General features: G+C 40.5%; 1 protein-coding gene across 1 annotated transcript in view; it reads left to right on the top strand.

The window, feature by feature from the left end:
* The first annotated feature begins 4,151 nt into the window (after positions 1-4,151).
* gal3st3 (galactose-3-O-sulfotransferase 3) overlaps positions 4,152-23,510 on the top strand; it is a 37,640-nt gene continuing 18,281 nt past the window's right edge. Inside the window, exon 1 of the mRNA XM_044184616.1 lies at positions 4,152-4,542. The gene's annotated coding sequence lies outside the window, so the exon portion shown is untranslated. The remainder of the gene's footprint in view (positions 4,543-23,510) is intronic.

The following is a 23,510-nucleotide window of genomic DNA, read 5'->3' as shown; positions in this document are numbered from 1 at the left end:
TACAAAATACTTGTGTGTATATAAATGTATAGAAAATGCTTTAAATATTGTTGAAGACGTTGCAAAACTTTATTCCATAGCCTAAATGGGCTATGAGATACAAACTGTGAAACTGAAAATAAAAGCCATGTTTTGAAATATAAAAACTGTGAAAATGTGTCATTTTGAATTCTCGCCCATTTAAGGGCAATTCGTTTGTCGTTTTTGTATGTATTTAACGTAAGTTTAAATTCTGCTTAAGTATTTTTTAACTATTTATATTATATGTTTAATTCATGTTGACTTTATTATTTTGCAATTTGTTTAGGTTGTACCACAACATTAATAGATATTTCAGCTGCAAAGTCTGTCTTAAACCTTTATTTTTTAAGGAAAACTTATTGAGATATTTGGCTTTGTAATAATATAAAAATGTTGTTGATGAACAATAGAGGACTTTGTGCATTTACTTACGTGTTGTTTTGGCAGAGTGCTCGGCCTCTTCAGTCATGAATTTCTTCACATTTTCAAGATTTGCACTTCTGTTTCTGCAGTCAGAGCACAATATTTCATCAAACAAATATGCACTGACTGTTTGTATTGTGTGAGCTGATAATTTAAACACTCTTGCGTGAGATTTAATTTGTATTGGAAAATATACCAAAGCCTTACCTTAACCTTAACAAAAGTATTTTAACGCAACCTAGACCCAATTAAGCTCAAACAAAAATAAGACCTAAACAGGTATGATGGTAACTTCATAGTCAGCAAAAATATTACATTTTGTTATAAATAAAAGGGTCACTTTTTGTAGAATATGATATGAACAATCAATACAGTGATTGTTGAACATCTCATTCCAAAACCAGACAATGTTAATATGCTGATGTTTAGCAAGTATAATATTTACCTTGTTTAGCGTGTTAGCATGCCAACGTTTGCTAATTAGCAGTAACCACAAAGTTCAGCTGAGGCTGATGGAAATGTTATTAGTTTTGCAGGTATTTAGTCACAAACCAAAGTATTGGACAAAGTAAAATTTTGACCTGATGATGGCACTAGAGGAAATGTCAGAGGTAATATCTCTGTGGCTATTTGAGATTAATAACTGAAATATGACAATGGTAAAACAAAGTAAACTGTTTTAGTACTGTTTATACACCTAGGTTACACGTAAGCCTACAACTAACAGATTCAATTGCTTGGTAATAGCCTAATTTTGTTGAGAAAGCTAAAGTTATCAACATTCCCTAGTAATGGTATGTCTTCATAATAATAGGCCAACAGCAAGATATAGCTCGGTTGACTCTGGTTAAGGACATACTGTTCTGCTGATCTGAATGTACTGAATGTACTACTGTGTCACAAGCATCAGGATCAAAGTACATAATATGATATATGTTGAGACGTGACAGGTGGTATTGTCAGTGCAGGTGAGAACAATACAGGTTCTCACACAGCCTGTTTTGTGGAGAGTGACCTGTCTGTCAGAGTCTGGAGTAATTGTTCGTGCTGGCCTAGCAGAATCTCTCTGTTAGCCAGTGCTAAGTGGTAGGGTGCTACCTCCAGGTCTTTACCTGCTGGGTCCATGTTTGGTTGGATCATTCTGTCGTGGCGGAGGCTCTATATGGAGGTATGTGGACCCAAAAGCAGATGACGAGGAAGCGGTCTCAGGGTGAAGTAGTGTCAGCGCGTTCGTTTATTTGCAAAAGAAAAGTCTGGAGAGAAGCTATTCCTTAATTTGGCATTTATTAAAGAATTGGAGGATCAAAAGCATCTTGTACAAGGATCTTTTCTATTCAGAAAACCACAGTCAGCAAGCTGTTAATCTGTAGGGGAAATGGAAATGTTATTAGTTTTGCAGGTATTTAGTCACAAACCAAAGTATTGGTCAAAGTAAAATTTTGACCTGATGATGGCGCTAGAGGAAAAGTCAGAGGATCTCCAAAGTTATTACAATTTATCCTGAGGGGGACATGAATGTCTACAAAATTTCATGGCAATCAAGCCAGTAGTTGTCGAGACATTTCACTCAAAACCACAAATGTCAACCTCATGGTGGCGCTAGAGGAAAAGTCAGGAGATCACCAAAGTCATTGGGATTCATTCTCTGGACACCATGAATGTCTGCGCAAAATTTCATGGCAATCCATCCAGTAGTTGTTGAGATATTTCCATTTAAAGCAAAGTTGTGGACCAACCAATCAATTGACACTGCCTACTCATAGAAAATATATTGCCCTGCTGTCACTAAGCAAGAATGATTCCCATTGAAATCCCCAGTTTGAATTACCCAACTGTCATTGATGTACTGTACACAATGTACACACAGAAAGTATAAGGTACTTGCTGCAGGCAAGTTTATTAACTAACATTATGATCTGAGTCACTACCAGTGACTGAGCCAGTTTTGTTACATCATCGAAGCTATCATAAACCAGTTCACAAACACTGTGTGGCACATATTGTTCTAACTGTTTATTTATAGTCAGATATGTATTGCAGTATAGCGATGCTGAGTGGTTATGTATGGTGAGTGATTAATGTCTAGGAGCTGTGAAAGAACACTAATAAAAATGAACAATACTCAAATTAGACATGCCAAATAATGATTCGTCATGTCTGGTTTGTGTCCTGCCAGAACACCTTGTTTATAAACAAACACAATCGTGGCTCAACAAAAAATATCCCAAAATGACCAATGATTTTTGATCAAATATTCCAAGAATTTAATACACCATTAGTAGCTTGGCTCTGGGCCTGGTTGTGCTGTTTATTCTCTCTCTTCATCTCCTTTTCTTCTTAGATCCTAGTAAACGTCGGCAGCCATTTTGATCCAGCGAGGAGTATCTTCGTGGCCCCTAGAAAAGGAGTCTACAGTTTCAGCTTTCATGTTGTCAAAGTTTACAACCGGCAAACAATACAAGTAAGAACAACAGCTTAAAGTAATAGTTCGACATTTTAGGAAATACGCTTATAGAGTGTTTGGATGCGTCAACAAAATCAGATCAGTTTGTTTCCAACTGACACTCAACATTGATTTCTTTTAACCATGACTGCGGCCGTTCTCTAGCTCCAACCAAGTTAGGTTATCATTGTAGCCATGACAACAAAGACCCCCTTACCTTAACGAAGTAGTAATTTTAACTCAAACCACATATTTCCCTAGCCTTAATCAAGTCGTTGTGTGTGCCTAAACTAAACTAGAGTTTGTAATTTGTAATGTTTTTTGGAAGGCACACACAAATGATGTCGCTTATATGTGTTATGCTTGAAGGCAGTTACAAGCAACGCATTTGTGTTGTCAAATTTGTAGGACTTGTTGGTTTTCACAGGCTGACAAGTACTCCCAATGATAAGTAAACTAATCTTTTATCACTTTTAGAAGATAACAGTCCAGAAACACTTGCGATAAGCTCAAACACAGGGAGCAGTTTGCGTGTAGGAACAGATGTAAATGCTTGCATGCATGACAATCAGTATTCTCATTAATACCAATAACATTCTCTGTTAGGAAAAGGGTGAGAATAATGCATGAGGGTGGCCCCATTGGTTTTGCCTAGGGCCCACTAATCACTAAATTCGCTCCTGTCTGCTGTAAATTTACACATCAGTCAGCTATCAAGTTCCAGTTCAAATTCAAATTAACTTAACTGCTTTCATATTTAAGCACAATACAGTAGCAAGAAACAACTAGCTAATAATTAAGAACATAGGACACAAGCAGTAGGGCCTATTAAAGCTGTCACTCACTATGAGTCATTATAGGAATAACAAAATAGCATATCACCTGGATTACACTGAGTAAGTAAGTAAAATTTTATTTTTATAGCACCTTTCAAAACCTAGGTTACAAAGTGCTTTACAACAGGATAAAATGTTAAAATAAAAACACAAATAAAAAAACCCCACAAAAACAGAGATGGGTCACTCCAGGCAAGTATTATGGAACTGTATTATAGGCACAGTCGGTGAGTTTCCGAATGGACTGTCCATGCGCGTTAATGTGCTGTGTGTGTGTGTGTGTGTATGTGGCCCATATGTGTGCTTGCAGTGTGCGTGCGTGCGCGCGTGCCAGCCGCCAGCCCAGCAATACGCATCCCCGCATCAAAGGCACAAACGCGCGCACATTGGGAGAGAGAGAGAGAGAGAGAGAAACACATAGCCGGAGAGAGAGAGAGAGAGAGAGAGAGAGAAACACACAGGGGGAGAGAGAGAGAGAGAGAGAGAGAGCGAGCGAGCGGCAACCGTCTCCCGTTTTGTTGCACGAGGAGTCGCGAGGAGCCTCAGATGACAGACAGACAGCAGATCTGCTGCCTCACTGACTGCGACACCTGAACAATCACCAAACAGCACCGACACCAAACCAATGAAGGAGAGCCAACTGTAGGCGAGGAGGAGCAGGAGGACCGGATCCTTACCTAAAAAATAAAGAAGAAAAAGAATAAGAAGAACAGGAGAGGAAAGCGGGGGCAGGCAGCAGTCAGCCGGCTGGCCGGGACACGGAGCCGTCCAGGAGGAGAAATCACAGTCACATCACATCACAGCTCCGAGATGACAAAGGTGGGTGACGGTGTTCCCATTGTGTAATCACAGCATCCCTGTCCTAAATGGCGCCGTTAATCTCCATAGTAGAGTAGTAGTAGACATGTCTGATGTGGTGTAAAGAAGAAAACGGGGCCGGTGTGGTACAAGAGGGCATTCAGAGGCGTTTATGTTTGTTTCTGTTGTGCCAGCGCGCCGCTTTCTTCCCCCCCTGCTCCGTGGTGGGGGACAATTACGCACCGACAAAGGCGGATTTATGGATGGATGACACTTTGTCTTCAGGAAAATGTATTCACAGCAGACATGTGTGCCATTTGGAGATGCGCGGCGGAGTGATTTCATTCAGCACGACCCCAAAAATTTAATCTGATCTGGCCCACATTTCGCGGTGTGAGACCTCTTGAGGAGATTTGTTTTGCCCTGTAACACGCGTGTTGTGTGTGTGTGTGTGCTGAGGATGATGATGAGGGGAAAGGGTGTTTATCGTGATCGCCTGCTTGAGTGCCCGAGGTTTGTCGGGATGTCGTAAAAAAGGTTTCAGTCGTAGTCATCTGGACACTGTTTTCAGAATCAAGACGTTTCGGCTCCCATCTGGAAGTCATTCTCAATTGTGAAAAAATTGGACGGGAACTGAAAATTTAAGCTACTCTGAGTTAGATAAGCCCTGCCCTCAGGAAGGAATCTGCCTGAGTATCTGTTAATAGCTAGTTTCACCTGAAACTGACCTAATAGTTTCAAGATGGCCCAGTAATCAGTAATCAGGCCTATTGTTTTCTGGCTGCATCTACTTCATCACTGTTAAGTGCCTGATTAGCATGTGATAGGCGTGACCAAGGTGATAATACACTCTGATAGACTTTGGGCAGATTAAATCTCAGACCACCATTTCTGTTCAAAGAGGTGTTCTCTTTTTTCACAAAAATGGCTTCCTTGACGCCCCGTTCAAACCAACTCTTCTCTCTACTAAGAATCTTCACCTCGCTGTCTTCAAATGTGTGGTTTGTAGCTTTTAAATGCAAATGCACGGCGCTCTGTAATCCTGAGTTAGCGTGTCGTCTGTGCTGATAAAGTCTTTTGTGAAGTGGCTGTTTGGTCTCGCCTATGTACCGTTCTTTGCCGTTTTCCTCACTGCACTGAATGGAGTAGACAACATTGCTCTGTTTCTGTGTGGGTAACTTGTCTTTAAGGTGAACGAGTTTCTGTCTTAAAGTGTTGCCTGGTTTAAAGAAGACAGGAACATCGTGCTGTCTAAAGATCCTTTGTAGTTTTTCAGACAGTCCAGATACATAAGGAATGGAGACACCATTCCTTCTTGGTTCAGTTACACGTTTGTCCTGTTTTTTGGCTCTTTTAACTTTGTTGATAGCCCAAGTAGGATAACCACAGGCTGAGAGTGCATTCTGGACATGCCTTTCCTCTTTGTGTTAAGAGAGCCAAAAAACAGGACAAACGTGTAACTGAACCAAGAAGGAATGGTGTCTCCATTCCTTATGTATCTGGACTGTCTGGAAAAACTACAAACAGCCACTTCACAAAAGACAGATGACTATGATTGAAACCTTTTCTACGATAGAACACTCCTGGACGAATGAGGGACTACACCGCCTTAGTTTGTCGGGATGATTGATTTTGCCTGTTCAGTCAGATTATGAGTGTGCGAACACCTATACTGGCAAATTAATTAAGCTGCACGCAAAGATTATCAGCGTGAACCCGTTTGTGCACCCGGAGGAGAGGGGGCAACAATTAATGACAAACTATTTTTATCTGGAGCTTTATTGGATGTAATATACTAGCCTCAATTGTTGCATGAGTGTTCAATATTTTCCACAACAATTTGATTCCTCTCCATTAGCTGATTGGTTTTGTTGTTGGATGTACATTGGCTGAAGTGTTTCCATCTTCTCTGTTTGGTGTTACAACATCAATTACACATTTTGTCAATATGCCATCCAGGTTTGTATTTGCAGAAGTAGTAGGGTGAATCTGGCTGCATGGACGTGATTGATAATGAAAAGCTATAAAACGCAGTGCAAGGAGAGAAACAGAAAACTGACAGAAAAGGCGAAGTGAAGAAGCGTGTTTGATTAAACCTGCATTTAGCAAAATCCTGAAATAATAAGATAATTATTTTATTAGACAGAAAATTAGGGACAACAATCAAGTCAAGTCAGTTTTATTTATATAGAACAAAATCCCAAATTCATCTGCATTCAGGATATCTATAAACACTCAGTTTGGACAAGGACAAACTCCCCAAAAAATCCTTTAATGGGGGCGGGGGATAAAAACCCCAGGAATAGCAACAGAGGAGGGGTCCTTCTTCCAGCACAGACAGACAACGCAAAAGATGTAATGATTGATTAATAATTTAGAACATTTATCAAACAAAAATACATAACAGTTGCTGGTTCCAGCTTCTTAAATGTGAGGATTTGCTTCTTTTCTCTGTTTCATGTCACTGTTTTTGACTGTTGGTCGGACAAAACAAGCAATTTGAAGACTTCACCTAAAGGGCTCCAAGAAACAATGATGTAATTTTTTGCTATTAAGCAAATAATCAGGAGGCACGCACACCCATCCGTGAATTCTTTGGTGTTAGGTGTTGGGTAACAATCATCTGCACAAAAAGATGGCACACTGACATATCTCGTTCCCAATAATTCTTTTGTTTTACATGATCGTGACAATGTTTGAACACAGATGGGTGGACCTGAGGAAGACCACTTTTTTTACTATTTTGTTACATTTTAAATATTACACAATTGTAGTTGTAGCCCTATTTGAGCATAACCTGGACTAAGGGCAAATGTAATCTTAATGCTTTTGCCCCACTCGTCACCTTTTTCCCTCCATATTTCTGTCCATTCCTGCTCCCGCCCATCTATCTGTCCGGTCTTTGTGTCTGTCCCTCTCCTCCTCTGTGTCTTCCGGAAGTAGGTTAGGAGAAGGGAGGGGAGGTGACTTAATAAACTCTTTTGCAGCAGGTCATTTACAAGCACAGACCTGAAAAGGTTCCCTTTCCCCCCCTGGCATGTCCACAAGAAATGCCCAAAACCGAGTGATGAATGTGTGCTCTGTTGGGAGAATAGCAATGCAGGGAATAACAATGGAGGTGAGGGGGGAGAGGAGGGTACAACAGTGACACACACACTCGTAAATAGAGGCTCACACACACTCACACACGTACACAAAGCCTCTTGAAAAAAGTCTGTATGATAAAGTGTGTTGTGCTGACTAAGATTCACTGCATCGTTGTGTTAAACCTCGTCACAAGAGTCTTTTTAGAGTGAGGGCGCCCTTTAAAGGCCGGCGTTCTGGGAAAGGGGTTTATTTATACAATATTAGACTATGATATACAGCTCTGTGGCTGCCTGCTGTATATAGTGTCCCTGAAGGTAGCAGTTTTCAGGCCCGGAGCCAAAAAAGCAGCACTGTTTACTGCTTCCCCGGAAGGAAAATTACTCAAGAAATGTTGGCATGAAAACATATTTCCGTCATTTGTTGAAGTCACTGCTAGGCTGTTTGCAAATGTTGGCTTGAATGCTTGTAGGTTCAGAAGCCATTATGGGTAATACTGGCCTTTCAGCAAAAGAATCTGACCCCATAGTAGAAGTAGCAAAATCAACGCAATAATAAAACAAGTTAATTCTTAGATCTTCTTAGATCAATAGATAATTAAATGATCATTTTTCGTCACTTATCAAGTAAATATTCCAAACCCTTGATGGTGGTGGTTGAACCGTCACAAAAAGAAATGACAGATGTTTTGTTTGTGACTGAGATCGCCAGGATCAGCAGGTCTTCTTGTGTGTGTGTGTAAGTGAAGGGTGTGACTGGTGTTTAAGATGGGCCTGAGTGATTAGAGCGCTTGTGATTAAATATGTACGTGTGGATGTGAGCCCAAGCGAGATTAATGCTCCATGTTAACAAACCTCTTGGTTTGACCCTGGCTAGCCTGCGAACACACACACACACACACACACACACACACACACACACACACACACACACCACCAACTTGATCCTCTTTTGGGCTAATACTGGCCATGAGTGGCTCTCCTTGCAGAAGCATATAAGCACACACACAAACACACGTACAAACATTGAACACGGGCCAACTTTCAACCACTTTGATGCATTAGTAAAAAGGTGGCTCGTTGTGGCTCGGTGCCAAATTGATTTTGATGTCCAGATGTGCTTGTGCACACACACACACAAAAAATTTACTTTATTTCAGATTAGAGGTAAAGTAAAGTAAAGTTGAAAATGACCTCTCTTCCCTCTTGCAGTCGCTTATTATTGAGTCAATCGATCCCCCAGAGAGCCCATCAGCCCCCTGGCTGAATAAGAGGCATCTGTACATCAGCATGTTCTCAAATGTTAACAAGGAGGCAAAGGCTTCATAACTGTTTTCAAATGATGAACATTTTTTTCTAAAATGCTCTTTATCCCTTGTCAAATATTCAAAAGGCTTTTATTGCGGTTGTGTGTCAGCCATGGTTCTGACTGTGGCCGCTGGTGCCAGATCAAGACAGATGGACGAGGGTTTTTGTCAGGGTCCGGGCCCGGCTCCAGGGAGCTGCCCTTGGTCTGAACGTTTTGATCTACTTGTAGATGTCCGACAGACAGATTCCAGCAGACCCTGGATTAAAATGGTCTGGGCAGGAAGATTATGGGAGCAAAGTCCTGTATCTGGATGGCCCTGCTGTTCCTCACAACACGAAATGCATTATTTATTATTAATACTGAGAGCATCTCAGTTTGGTTGGAGCTTTTATGGTTGGGCAAACTTCTCTGTGGCAGAGTCGGCCCTGGTTCACCAGGCCGACAAAATTCAAAGCTTGAACCTGATTTTTTCATTAAGACTGTGATTATCTGATCTTCAGTGTTTTAGTAAACCAAAGCCTAGAGATGTGTTTACATACACGTATTACTTACATAGTACAATGAATAGACTAACTTTAATAAAAGTGAAACAGTCACAGGATTTTTTGGGCTTTTACTCAGAAATGATGTGATGTTGTAAGAGGTTTGGCTTCAGAAGTGAAATACTATGTGGGTGCTATATCTGTAAAGCACTATTTATAGCTGTATTTGTATACATTTTTATTATTCTATAAAATAACAACTTATGACAAAATTGGTTATTGTGCTATTTATCATAATACCAGTAAATTAAAAACATACAAATGTAAATCTGAATTGCTAACACTACTTCAAATTATGAGTTTCTTTGATAGAGACCTGATATGTTATGATAGAAACATTTAAATCAATCAAGTAACTAATACATTATGCTAAAATTGGTTGAAATTGGAAATTGTGTTTTCCATAATAAAGGTAGTAAAACAAAAATCAGAAATGTTATGTAAACCTCTGTGTTATAACCTCTTATAGATACCAGATACTTTCTGATAGTTAATTGTTGTATTTACATCTTTACTACAAAGAGAACTTTGCTTTAATGTCTTATATTTGACTGAGGTTCAGTTCAATCATCTTTTCAGGACATTATTAACTGAAAATTAAAATATAGATTAAATAATTGTCTTAACTCAAACCCAGTTTGCAGAACTTTTCTTCAGGCTGCATCCTACTCCAACAGCCTGTGTGTAGCCTGAGAGGCAAGACCCAGGGCAAAAACAGTCTTCTCTAGCTGAGAAGTTTATATTCACTCTTGACCTTGGAAACAGCAGTTGAGAAAAAACAATCCCACGACAAGGTCCATTTAGTAGCTGTTCTGGAGCTTTCAGTCACACCATATGATCCTCAGTAGCAGATCAACATGGATGTGAAGTCCTCAAAGTGCTCAGTAAAATGGAAATTTGAACATTTAGAATACCACATCAACGAGGCAACTACATATGCTGAGGAAGAGCATGTGATATGATTGAGATCTCTGGAAGAGCTCCTAGATGGACCTTGTAGTGAGATTGTTTTCGCAACAAATCACAATATTGAGCATGCCATTTGTGCCAATCAATTTATGATTATACCACATATTTTGATTAAAATAATGAGATTAGAGTTTTACATAACTGTTCCTATAATCAGATTATATCTTTAAATGGGATTAGAGTGAATTATTGGCGTGCAGACATACCCAATGTCATGTTTACTGTTTTAAAATCGGTTCTTAATCTTTCACTGACTGGGGTTTTTCTCAGTTGTCCCAACTGTGTCCCGGCTGAAAACTGCAGTGAAATAAGGGCAGGTACAGCTAGCGTGTTGGCGTTTCCTGGTGTTGATCACAGTTTTGATTGAAAAAGCTGGGCGTTGTATTTATGTCCCAGCGTTGCCCTCTTAGTAGTGCTGTTCCCATGAACCCCCAGGAAACACAAACCCCTCTGAGGAGAGACAGACAAGGCTTATACCGCAAAGAATGCCACATCAAACAAAGCACCATCATCGAGGAGAACAAATGAGACCGGTCAGTAAAGACACACTGTGTTGGCTATCAACTCCAGGGTCTGTATCAACGAGCCACTCGATACGTTATCTATAGAATCCGTCGCACAAGATAATCTAGAAACCAGATACTCCAAACTGAATATCACTTTTCAGCTCCTGGTTCAATGAAGGGCTTCATCAGAAAGTTCTGGGTTTGACAAATGCATGACACCGCTGACTTTTAAGCACAGTATATGATAAGGAACTTTTTCATTGTTGTCTGGTTTTAACAGTGCATTTCTCTTTGCCTCCTCAGAGTAAAGCGCTTTGCTGAAAGTCTTCTAATTGAGCTTCTCTTTATTACACTGCATCATATTACTTCTTATTCAATAGCCTACAAGGTGAAAGCTGAAACACTTGGACACAGATTAATACAGGACACCTTCAAGGGCTGAACAGTGCTGACAAATGCATTGCTATATTTTATTGAACATTGTAATCTTTAGACGAATTTGGCATAAATACAGACATATCAATTTGTACACTTCCTTTCTCAGGATTTCAGAAAAATGATTTGATTTCTTCTGGGGGTAAAGTCAATGTGAATATTTAGATTTGTTTGTACAATAAAAGGATTTCACCTCAAACTCTCTGTGTTGTTTATTTTACCTAAAGACAAGATTTTTATGTGCAACCTGAATACACCAGAATAGTTTATTTTAAGATACCTGGATCGTTTGTTTTCAAGGACTATAACTATGATGATGGGCTGCACAAACACAACTGACTCATGCTTTTAAATTATATTTTTGTTTTGTTTCCTTTTGATTTATTTCCTTTCATTTCTTCAGTTTGGCCCACACCTTTTTCATCCTGAAACAATGTTTGGTCACAACTTAATGAGTGTGTTGAGCTGCCCAGGCAGGTGGGTAAAAGCCTTTGTAAAGTGCTAATGGTGTTTCCTCTAGAGTCGTACAAACCCTGCCAGTGTTAGTTAGAGAAGGACTTTAAACCCGCAGGGGCTGGCACGAATGTTTTGAACCTGCAAGGTGTGTGTGTGTTTGTCTGTGTGTGTTCCTGTGGCACCTTACCTGTGTGTATGTGTGAAAGTTTGTGATTGTGAGTTTATGAGGTCTATGCAAGTGCATGTGCTTTATTTATTCACACCAGTGTCTGTGTTTATATATGTGTGTGTGTGTGTGTGTGTTGGGTGGAGGGGAGGTGCAGAGGGCGCCCTCCCCTGGGGGTTCTAGTCTGGCCCCTTAATTAATCCTTTTTCTGGCCAGAGGGTCTGTGTTATCGGGCCATTACAGACAGCCTGGCTGCATCCTAACAGCACGATCCCAGAGAGCACAACACAGGTACACAAACAGAAACAAGCACACTCGTTTGTACTTCTATACTCGTGAGGACACTCATTGATACTAATGCATTCCCTGGCCATAAACCTATCCTTAAAGAATAATTCCAGTTTTATACAACGTAGGTCTTATTTTCGTACTTTTGGCATCGGTTATGAAAACATTGTACTCACCAATTTAATTTCTAAGATTTGGGAGACATTGCTAAAAAGAAGTCACACAGGGCAAAAAACACAGATGATCAAACAGGTTTAAACAAACCTTCAAGTTTGCAAAACTTATTTTGAAGACCACTCATGTTTTTTGCCCCATCGAACTTTGTTGTAGTGATGTTGCCGTATGCATTAATCTCATCAAGTGTGTTGGTCCTCACAAAAATAGAAGAGCAAGAGCATAGACACATACAAACACACACACACACACACACAAATAAAAGCAAGCATGGCACAGGAACACAGTAAATACAGGTGTGCAAGCAGTCAGAAATACACACTGGCATACCTACACACTAACTACACAAACACATACACTGCATGCACAAATACACATCATATACACGGGCATGGATGCGCACTCACAACATGCACATGCCCTCCACCTATCCACACACACACACACATACACACTCTTTCTCTCAAAAACACATTTTCCTTTTCTTTTACTTTTCCTGTAACGCACACATCAGTATCAGTTCGGCCGGCTGACTGCAAAGGAGTCTGGGTGTTTGGTTGGGACGCTCGAGCGGTGTGTGAAATCTGATTACAGTCTTACACAGCTTCCCTCAGCGGCGGGAGGGCGCTCACTGTTACTGCCGCCTCACTTGCCCAGTTTGACTGCCCTCCACCCGATATTTCTTTTTCCCTCTGTTAGTCTGTCTGCATCACTACTCTGTATAATGGTGCTACAAGCTAGCCCAGTGGTTAGACTCTCCTGTAGCTGAAAGGTCACATGTTTGATCCCTACAACAGCCGACTTGTGTTCTTCTATGGTGGTCTTGAGCAAGACTAGAATTTTACAGGAAAAGTGGACTTAGGGCATATTTCTGTGGATAATGTTTTTTCCACCACAGTGTCTTGAAAGACTAGACAACTGATGTTAAGCAGAGAAAAATCTATCACATATGAGGCAGAGACAAACAGTAGCCTCAATGCAGCCATAAGACATGTTGTTTGCAGTGACGTGCAGCTTTCTCGTGATTTGCAGCTTTTTCCATTTTTGCTTTGATGTTTCTGATTTAGCATTCAAATTCTTAGTAACTGTTGAAATAACGGGTCCCTGATTTCAGGCATTGGTAGACAAAACCAGGCTTTGCATTTCTAGTTGGTGACCGTCAAATTTGTCGATTAGCTAATTAAGCTAACGTATGAGTTTGCTAATTAAGCTAATATACGAGTTGGTTACGGTCCGTATCCAGCTGACTTGTTAAAGTTTCAAGCTAGTAAGCTAGTTAGTCAAACATGCTAACGTTTGCAGCTTATGCAAGAGCACAAGAACACACTGTTTAATCCATTCCTTACAATTGTTTTTTTTTTGTTTCTTTGTTTTGGAGGGTAAAAAAAGAAACCACCATCCAAACCCTTTGAGTATGGAGACTCTTACTACAAGCCACATGCACGCTGCTTTAGCATGTGAAGAAATCCAAAGCCTTCTATGCTAAGTTACGGTTGAATGTTCAATTAATTCAATGAAAAGGTGACAGGAAAGCACAACATTTAAATATTTGTTTTCCTCAGTCACGGTCTGAGCAACATAGCTTGAGTTACAATTACACTGTTTCCATATTTTTGCATTCACTGAAGGAGGTGAGCAAATTACTTCTCCTTAAATGTAGAACATATTTAACCATGGAAATAAGTGAGTGCATCACTGGTTACATTAACTTCTGTGTGGACTGCAATGTCCCAACTAAGATGGTCATTGTTATCCAAACAACAAACCGTGGGTAACAAAGGACAGCAAGGACATTCTGAATGCCAAGAGGAGGGCCTTTACTGATGGTAATAGGGAGGAGGTGAGGGCAATCCAGGCTGGCCTGAAGGTGAAGATCAGTGAGGCCAAGGAGAAGTACAGGAGGAAGTTGGAGTGGAAAGTAGTAGTGTATTATATTTTTTGCTTAGTACTTCTATTCCTGTGTGCACTGACGTGATAGTGAGCTGCTGTAACAAAAGAGTTTCCCCTCTGGGATCAATACCAAATTTCTGATTCTGATTCTGATAAATGGATAGACAGGACATCATCACAGCAGTAGGCTTCTTTGCTGTCACACAGGGAAGAGAAAGTACTCCATGTGGACTGCCACATTTGCTCGATGTGGAAGTGTTGTCCTTTTATTCTTAGTCTGGTGTTTCTGCAACTTGCCTCTATCGTTTTGATGACCGTCTGTCCACATATGTTCTCACAGCTCAATTTTCTCTCTTTTTCTCTCATCTGTGTGATCATCTGCCGTCCGAATAGCTGTTTTTCCACCTGCTTTGTTGCTTCCCTCAATGTCTTATTTTCTGTCTTCAGTGATGATACATTCAAATATACCAGCATAGAATATAAATGTAAATATAAGCAAAGACAGTTCTATTTTCATTGCAGCCTTATTATTATTTTTATGTAACTCCGTTTGGTCTCACCTCAATGCATGTAGACATTTTTTTATGCATTTTACGGATTCACAAATAAAACGTGGGTCAGCCATTCATCCCTTTTCCCACTCTTGCCAAGAAAAAAATACTCCTTGACTTATTTTCTATCTTTCCTCCCTTCTTTTTTTCGTTCTCGCTCCATTCCCGCCTATCTCTTCGCTCTACACCAAAGTTTTGCCGCAGGCAGCGTGCCATCTGCTTTTGACATTTTTAGAATGGGGGGAACTTGTGAAAACAGCGTGTTTATTGTTCCATTGTGGTTAATTATTCAGACCCCGGCTCTCCGTTCGGAACAGTCGGCTATCTGGAGGCATCGCCCGACACAAAGCAAGACTGACACTCTGTGAAGGATCCGGAATTTGGAATCCGTCGTTCCGAATCTGTTCTGCTCCGCTCTGGAAGTGACAGTTGGAGCTGACACCAGAATGAATCGCTCCTATTGTCAGTCCAGCAGTTATCCTTTGACCTCTCTGATACGTAGAGTGCCAGTACTGAGCCTCAAAGCCATTACAGCCACATGGGTGTAAGTGAAATATTTACAACAAGCCATCTTACCTGTCGTATTCATAGCAGAGGGACTCTTTACCAGTGGCAGCCGGCCAATAGAGGGCGCACGTGTGATCCCCCACTGGCATAACTCAGAGTCAGTAAGCTAAGTTTAATTCATTATTTTTAAATATTTAAAATTAGCAAATATATTCGTTTTTACTTTTTATAAACACACTTTTTCAACACTAGCCTCCTCCTGATCATGCCTCCATCTAATACAAGTAAATGGGTGTAAAAAGGGCGGAGAAGACAGCACCCTAAAACCAATAAAACAATGGGACTCATGAGTGATTGGCTGAGTTGCCAATGAAGAAGTCTGTATTTCTCGTGCAACAATTGTAGCATATCTTTAGCGAAGCAGAGGTTTTTAGCCACTGTAGTCCACTCTTTTAACAAACAGTATTAACTTAGGTCTAATATTTGTGTTATCAATATGAGGGGGACACATTGCGATACTTTGAACTCCAACTATATTCAACTTCTTCCTGTTTACATCTAGCCATAATATCATAGCCATTGCCAGCTTCACTGGATTGAGTCCAACAGATGGTGGCAACCGATAAAAATGTAGCGGTCAATAGCAAAATGGCATTTTAGGCTAAACTGTGGGCTGTTTCCTGTTAGGATGAATTGTAACATTTTATCTTGCGCCATCTTGAGGTTAAAATTTCTATTTGTCCGTCACTTTGGCTTATGAACAAATACTGACAATAACTGATAATGACTTTCCCATCAGCCTGAGCTATATTTTGTTTAGTGCTAATTAGCAAATGTAAGCATGCTAACATGCAAAACCAAGATGGTGAACATGGTAAACATTATGCCTGCTAAACAGTATGTTAGCATTGTCACTGTGAGCATATTAGCATCTTGACAGTAGCGTTTAGCTCAAAGCACAGTTGTGCCTTAGTACAGCCACACAGAGCTGTGAATAGAAGAGGTTTTGACAGATATGCTCCAAGTGGCAGCCAGCTCCATTGACAATAGAATAATGGATACTTTTGGTTTTACCAAACTTATTATTATCAAAAATAGCTTAAACTAGCATGACAAAAAGAACATTTGTGTGCTGCTTTGCAGGTTGAAATTGTAAAAAAGTTTAACCCCTAAGGATTGAAATTCAGTTTGGCTCAAATTGCTTTCAAATCTCTTATTACCTTCTGAAATGTCTTTTTGATAAATATTCACTGCCAGTCCTGAGTGAAACACCTCTATTTGCCAGGTCTAATCAGAGCAGGACATCCTCTCAGCCTATTCCTCTCACTAATTACTCCACAAGTTATCCTGAAACACAGACCACAATATAATGGCTTATTTGCGTTTTAATTTCCCAATCATTACCCCAGATGCAACCAGAATTAACCGGGGACCTCTCTTCTATCAGTATGATAAACGGGGTGATTCGCTTGCTTCAGCAATAATCAACAAACTAGACACCCAATTAAGCCCATTTGACCCAATCATAATTGGGTATGAACGAGAACGCCGCCTTCTCAAGCGGCATCTAATTGCTTGCAGAGATTTCCACTATCAGAGCGATGTTATATTGATCTAGTATGTATTGATCTTGTTTATTGCTGCTTGCATGGGGACTTAACTGGCTCATTAGCCTATGTTGTGTTTGTAAATGCAGCAATGTGGGTGTAAAGCCGGCAAGGGTTAGGGTTCAGTGTCAGGGGTAATGGCATCTGTTTTCAAGATCAGATTTATTGAATGTTGTTTCCCTGCCATTGCCCTGTATTTTGTAACTGTTTTGCAATGTGGTCGATATTGTTTTCCATACCTTAACATACCATGAGTGCAAACATTTTTACATAGAAGTACTAATTTAACTTCTAAGTCTGGCACTGTTGGTTTCTGCTGCAGGTTTATTGGTTTCATTCACCTTATGGTTCTTGTAAGCTTGTAATTTTAAGAACCTTCTAGAGTAAACACAATCTCCCCTGAGGCCAGTTATAAAGCCTAAATTAAGCTGTAGGGTTACTGGTTTAAACCCCTGAGGTGGGTGGGAGAACACTGGCGAGGTGCCCATGAGCAAAACCAGTGCAGCTGCTCAATCACTGCCAACAGACGACAATGGCTGTAAATGCTGTAAATGTATCTATTGTCTTAACCAAGCACACACTAACGAGATCCAGAGGCGCAGTAGTGAGGGAAATTGTGTCACTAAATACTGTTAGCAGTGTTTCCGAATAATTTAATATAGCCAGGAGCAGGACAGGCCTAATAGGTGCAGAGATTTGTTTGTGGCCCCTCAGTCACTGAATAATATAATCAGTAATATTGTTCAAAAACAGTATAGAAAAGTATGCCTACTGAATCATAAAAAAACACTTGTTCACAGTTATTTTGCGCATTGTGTGCATAAGATGGCGAACCAATACAACGAGAGACATAACTACTTGTAGGTATATTTGTTTCAACATAAACATGTCTTTTAAAAGATCTACATACCTAAACATTACAAAATTAACAAATAACGTTTAGGTGGAGTTCCGGACATCAAGCCATGCTCATTTGGGTGCATATTTTCGAGATGTGTCCTCGAATTGCTAGTGCTGGAATGGTAGGCTAACTGTAGCTTACTTGCATACAACTTTATCGCGAGGTTCCACAAGTTTGCCGTCTACTGACCAAAAAACCCAATCTCAATTAGATGTCGGGTCTGGTTTTTATAGAAGTTCTTTGGATGTATAAAACCTCTTAAAGCCCACATCAGCTAGTTCTAAGCTGCTTGGATTGCACATACAAATATACATGTCTAAACCTTTATTAATATGGACATGCTACACATTGTTAGATCAGTTAGATCCTCCACAATTCAATTGTCATTTTACAGAAACGATGAGCACCAAAGTATAATTCAGTCAGATTTACTGGCATGGTAAACAAGAGAGACAAAAAAAAAAGTGTTGCCTCCCTACCTTTGAAGCGGCCATAAATATGTGTCCATTCCTTGATTATTTACATTCTGTTAGTCCGTAAGGGTCCACCGATCAAAAGAATCAAAACGGTTTTTCATAAAAATGTAATCCAAGTTGAAATAACAACGGTAACCTTTGGCTTTCATGCTTTCTAAGGTGGGCTACCGGTGAAGTTTTACGGTATTCCCAAAAGGGGCTTTTTAGATTGCTCGGAGTGCAAATGACTCTCTCTGCAGCCGAGTTGGATTGTGAACTCTCTGCCATCATTACCACACGGTTGTTGTTGAATTGTTATTTTTTAATTTATTTTGATTGTTTTTGTTGAATTATTCGCTCGTTTCAGCTTGACCTACATTTCATCATCAATCAATGAAAGTGACGTTGTGTGGCTCCTGTCTGTCATGCAGTGCATTCAGTGCATCGTGAGAACTCGCGAGGAGACAGTTGCATTTTTTTATGATATAATCAAATTTAGACTATTTATTGTCGGCCCTATTCTAGCATGTCATCTCTAATATCATTTGTAAAATTTATATAGTAATTAGTAATTATAGTAATATAGTAATATATGATTTTTCTCCATTGTATTTACACCTTGTGGCGTCTCCAACATTATCTTATTCGGTGTCTCCAACATTATCTTATTATCGTATTAATTTATCATATCATATAATAACATAGGCTACCTTCTTTTGTAGCTAGTCAACAGTGAGTTTATGAAATTTTTCTCATATGATATCAGTATATCATATTATAGAGAGTGTCCAGAGTCTCTCCGGATAACGAGGAAGAAGGTTCTCTGCCGGTCAGTCTTTAATACTAGTTTACCACTGTGAAATTAGAGACCATGCAGGCCAATAATCCACACAATAACCTGCAGTTACAACATTACTTCAGTACCAGGAAGAGCGCATGCCACGGATCTGACTTTATTAATAAACAAGATTTTAGTCGGTAAAACCAGCAGATGTTGTTTTCTCTCCGTTTTTCAGTAGTTTAACCCTTGTTCACTATAGCACAAAAAAATCCAGACTGCGCGAATTCAAAATGGGACAAAAACGGGTCAACCTAAATTAATTATAAAATAAGTATTTTTTTTTTAAATCTCCTCACTCAGTGTTTTAAAATTTGATTTTAAAGACTACAAGTCCACCAAAACAGGAAAGCAAAACGAAGGTCAGGTGGCCCCTTGAAGGGGTACCAGACAGACAACACTGTAGGAACACCACAATCCCACCAGACTAGAGGGATACAAGAAAAATATTCCTTATAGAATGCAGCACTGAGTGTTTTAAATCAGTAAAAAAACCCTGTAAAATTAAAACAAGGGTGTGATCTTATGGGCTCCTTAATGGGGCCCCTTGGTGAGTGTGGACCCTCGGTCAATACAAAAATCTCAGTGTAGGGAAGAGTCTTTTTAGCGTAAGACAAAAGTCTTACGCTCAGAGTATAATGAAGACCTAACAAAAACAGAAGTAATGTTTTAACACTTCATAGTAAAAGCTTCACACAGTAATTACAGCATGTTGAGAAAAGAGGACTGAAATATGTTGAGATTGTGCAGACTTTCTTAAATGCATTATAAACACTATTACTGATAACCCTATAACCACATGCATGCATGTTTACCTGTTGATTCAGTTATTTATACAAGTGAGACAATGGATGTACAGTATTAAAGAGGGAATGAGGGGAGGCTGTATATATATATATACGGGATGTGATCAATATGTTTGGAAAAATCGATGTATTTACACACGGGCAGGCCAGCTGTGTCAGGCAGCCAAAAGTGGAGTTTTGCAGTTTATGTTTGCTGCGTGCATCTTAACGTGATATTTCATTCTTTGTAGAAATTCTGGGTAAAATGCATTTTGATGATATTAATGAAAGGGGGAATAGTGCATCCTTAATTACTCTGTGTCACTGACAGTAGTACCTGCCTCATCCACAACTTTACATGCCTCTGTATCCAGTCTGTAGGTTCTTTTCTTTTTAAACTAATCACCACAGACCACCCTGTCTGTCTGTCCTCCTCAGTAGCATTTGCAACTGGCTGATAAAAGCCGACAAGCTTTTTATACAAGCTTGTACGTATTCCGCTGTGATGCTGAGGAGCCTTTAATGTTCCTTCTGTCTCCAATAGTGACAGCATTTCCGCCTAATTGCAGCATGCAGGCAGCTCTTTTGGTTTTCTGCTGTGGTGCTGGCAGAATCAAAGCTCTCCAGGTTAAGACACTCCTGGTGGGGGGTTTTTGGTAAGGGGTTACTGCTGAAAATATACAGTAACTCTGAGAGAAGAGCTGGCGTGTTTGGATTCATAAATCTTGCTCGTTTGTCATGCTGATGAAGTGGGGCTTTCTCTTTTATCTTTAGCGAGAAGGGGAAAAAAGTGGCACACTGCAGCAGAATAAACTCATCCAATAAAAGCAGGAACACAAAATAGGCTGTGGTCCAAACCAACCTGCTGGATGGCTCAGTTCCCTCAGCTCTGTGCTAGTAATTGGTGCTGAGCTTAAGTACAGAGCAGCGGCACAGGGGGCTATGTGGAAAAACCTACAATTGAAGTTCTGTGAAAGAAGCAACAAAAGCAAAGAGTGTTTGACACCCTGGTTAGCTCAGTTGATGTGAACTCAGCAGGTCGGGCAAGTCAGACCGGCAGGAAGCTGTGATTTCGTCTGGTGGAGGTGCTTTAGGGCTTCGCCTTGGAACATCAAATTAATTTGGCAAGGAGGAAGCCTGCGTCTTATGTAAATGAACAGCTGAGTTGCAAAAGCACATTGAGTTCCCTGAGCAGAATATGAATGCAGATAAATAAAGAGGAGGGAGTGATATTTTGAAAGAGCGCTTCACCCCTGAACGTACAAACACACACACACACACACACACCCCACTGGATTGACCTACACACATAAACACACACACTCACTGCTGGCCCAGACTAAAGAAGCGGAACAGCAACCTTTTGAGTGTTATGGGGTGCTTATGATCCAAATTGCTTTTTTATTTTGCAGTGGCGATTGAGGCATTATGTAGCAGCTCGGCCTGCAAGAATAATTAGAAACCTCTTGATTGTTCATTTCTGGCCGAGGCCTGGAGAAAATTGAAGTGGTCGCCTGTGTTGTTAAAAAATGTGTGCTGTTAGATTGGTCAGTATTAACAACATGTAAACTAACAATACAGTGTCAAGTGTAAAGAAAAAAAGACAAAAAATATAATATATTTACTGTATCATTACCACAATGTTGAAATTATTATACACACAGGCACACACAAGCAGGCCATGAAGCTTAACACTTTAAGGTGATGTCCTGCAGACCAATTGTCTACATGAAAAAATTTGCAGATTTGTTGCAACAGGCTTACACTTATACAAAGAAACAGGAATATCATAAAGAACATCATGTACTGAGGACATTACGTACTTATGACCACAAGGAAAAGTAGTATTTATGGGGAGTCAGTAAAGAACTCACTAACAGAAGAAGTGTAGGGTTCCTCTCCCTACGGCACAGTCACCTCAAGATGGGTGGAATCGTGTCCCAAGAGGCTGGGACCCGCCTGTGCACCAACAAGGGAAAGCCAAGTCTAAACCACGCCCCCCCCTTCTTTTTACAACCAGTCAGATAACTGCACATTTCTATTATAAAACACTGTGTAACGTTAAGAAGAGTACTCTTTTCTAGGATGTTAAAAGGAAGGTGAAAAGCTGGCTGTCTTAGAGAGGTGAGACATGATTTTGTTTAAATATGGGGGTAACAGCGCACATTTTCAGACAGTCTCTCCTGGAAAGCATTCATAGTGTTGCACTTAGTGGTGCATGTGAAAAGTAGTTGTGTAAAGGATGAAAAAAGAAGGCCAGAGAGAGAAGTTCAAACACTGGCTCTTTTCTCACCTCTGCACAGCTGGCCAATCACGGCGTGAAGTGGGTGAAAATGTCGGATCACCGGTTTCAGGAAATTACAGAAACATTTGGACACAGCTCCCTCACCCCCCAAATCCAGCGTTGTAAAGGTGTGGGGTGAGAGGGTTCCCGAAGCTGTTCGACCATCCGACAAGCACTTCTGATGAAGCATAGTGGCAGCTTTAGTCTTGTTAAAAGTTTTACTCCTTCAACCTTAGCTGCTGTTATTATTCAGACATTATCACAAAAATGTTGTTGAGGCAAAGTGCAACACATCCCAGTGTGGGTATTAAGCTGTAGATGATGTGGAGTGTGTTTTTATGCAAAGAGAAAGAACTGACGATGTGCTTGTCATTTGACTTCGCCAAAGGGAACATTGCTACTGTAGCTGATGTTTTCTGTCTCTCCCTCTTGTTCTCTCCCTGGATTTGGCTTAAGGCGCTTGCCGGTAAGAAATGATCTAAAAGGCTTTCATCGATAAGCACACAAGTACAAGGCCCGATGTTGATTCTGCCTGCTCAATCAGTCTCTTGTTCTCCGTCTTTCGTCAAATCATCTTTTGCTCTCGCTTCCTCTGTTCTCCCTCTCCTCCCTGTTCTCCCCCTCTCATCCTCCTCTCACCCTGTCCTTCCCTCACCCCATTTTCTCCCCCAGTTCTCCTACTCTCCACTGCTCTCTCATCACTCTCTCTGCGGGGTCATTTAGGGCAAGATAAAGTATGTATCTGTTGGTCCACAGGGAGTCTACCCTACAGACAAGTAATGATCCAGACTCTCTCAGGCACACTCATGCACAAACACACACACATGCAAGCAAACACAGCTGTGTACACACACACATTAACATACATGTTTGAGTACAGACATACACTCGATTTGAATCTCTCTTTCTGCACGTCTCTAACAGGTCCAGGAACAGGGTGGGGCAGATGCTTAAAAAGCACCATAGAGACACTGGCCAGAGAGCCCTGGCTGCCTTTACTGTTAAGATAAAGGTTTAGAAGGTAGAGTGATGGAGAGAGGAAAAGCCCAGTGGAGAGAAGGAGGAGGATGACGTAAGTGAGGTGTATTTCAGATTAAAATAATGAGGATTGGAGGGAGACTGTGGGGGCATAGTGATAAGAGAAAGAGTCTTTGCACATGTGCAGACAGAAGCTGTGATGTTCTTTGGCTCAAAGCTCCGACAAAATAAGAAGTGTTTGATCCACACTGATGCAGCACCGGTG

This window comes from Siniperca chuatsi, linkage group LG22 (assembly GCF_020085105.1).
Source record: "Siniperca chuatsi isolate FFG_IHB_CAS linkage group LG22, ASM2008510v1, whole genome shotgun sequence".
Classification (NCBI taxonomy): Eukaryota; Metazoa; Chordata; class Actinopteri; order Centrarchiformes; family Sinipercidae; genus Siniperca; species Siniperca chuatsi.
This window is presented reverse-complemented; position numbering and strand designations above follow the sequence as displayed.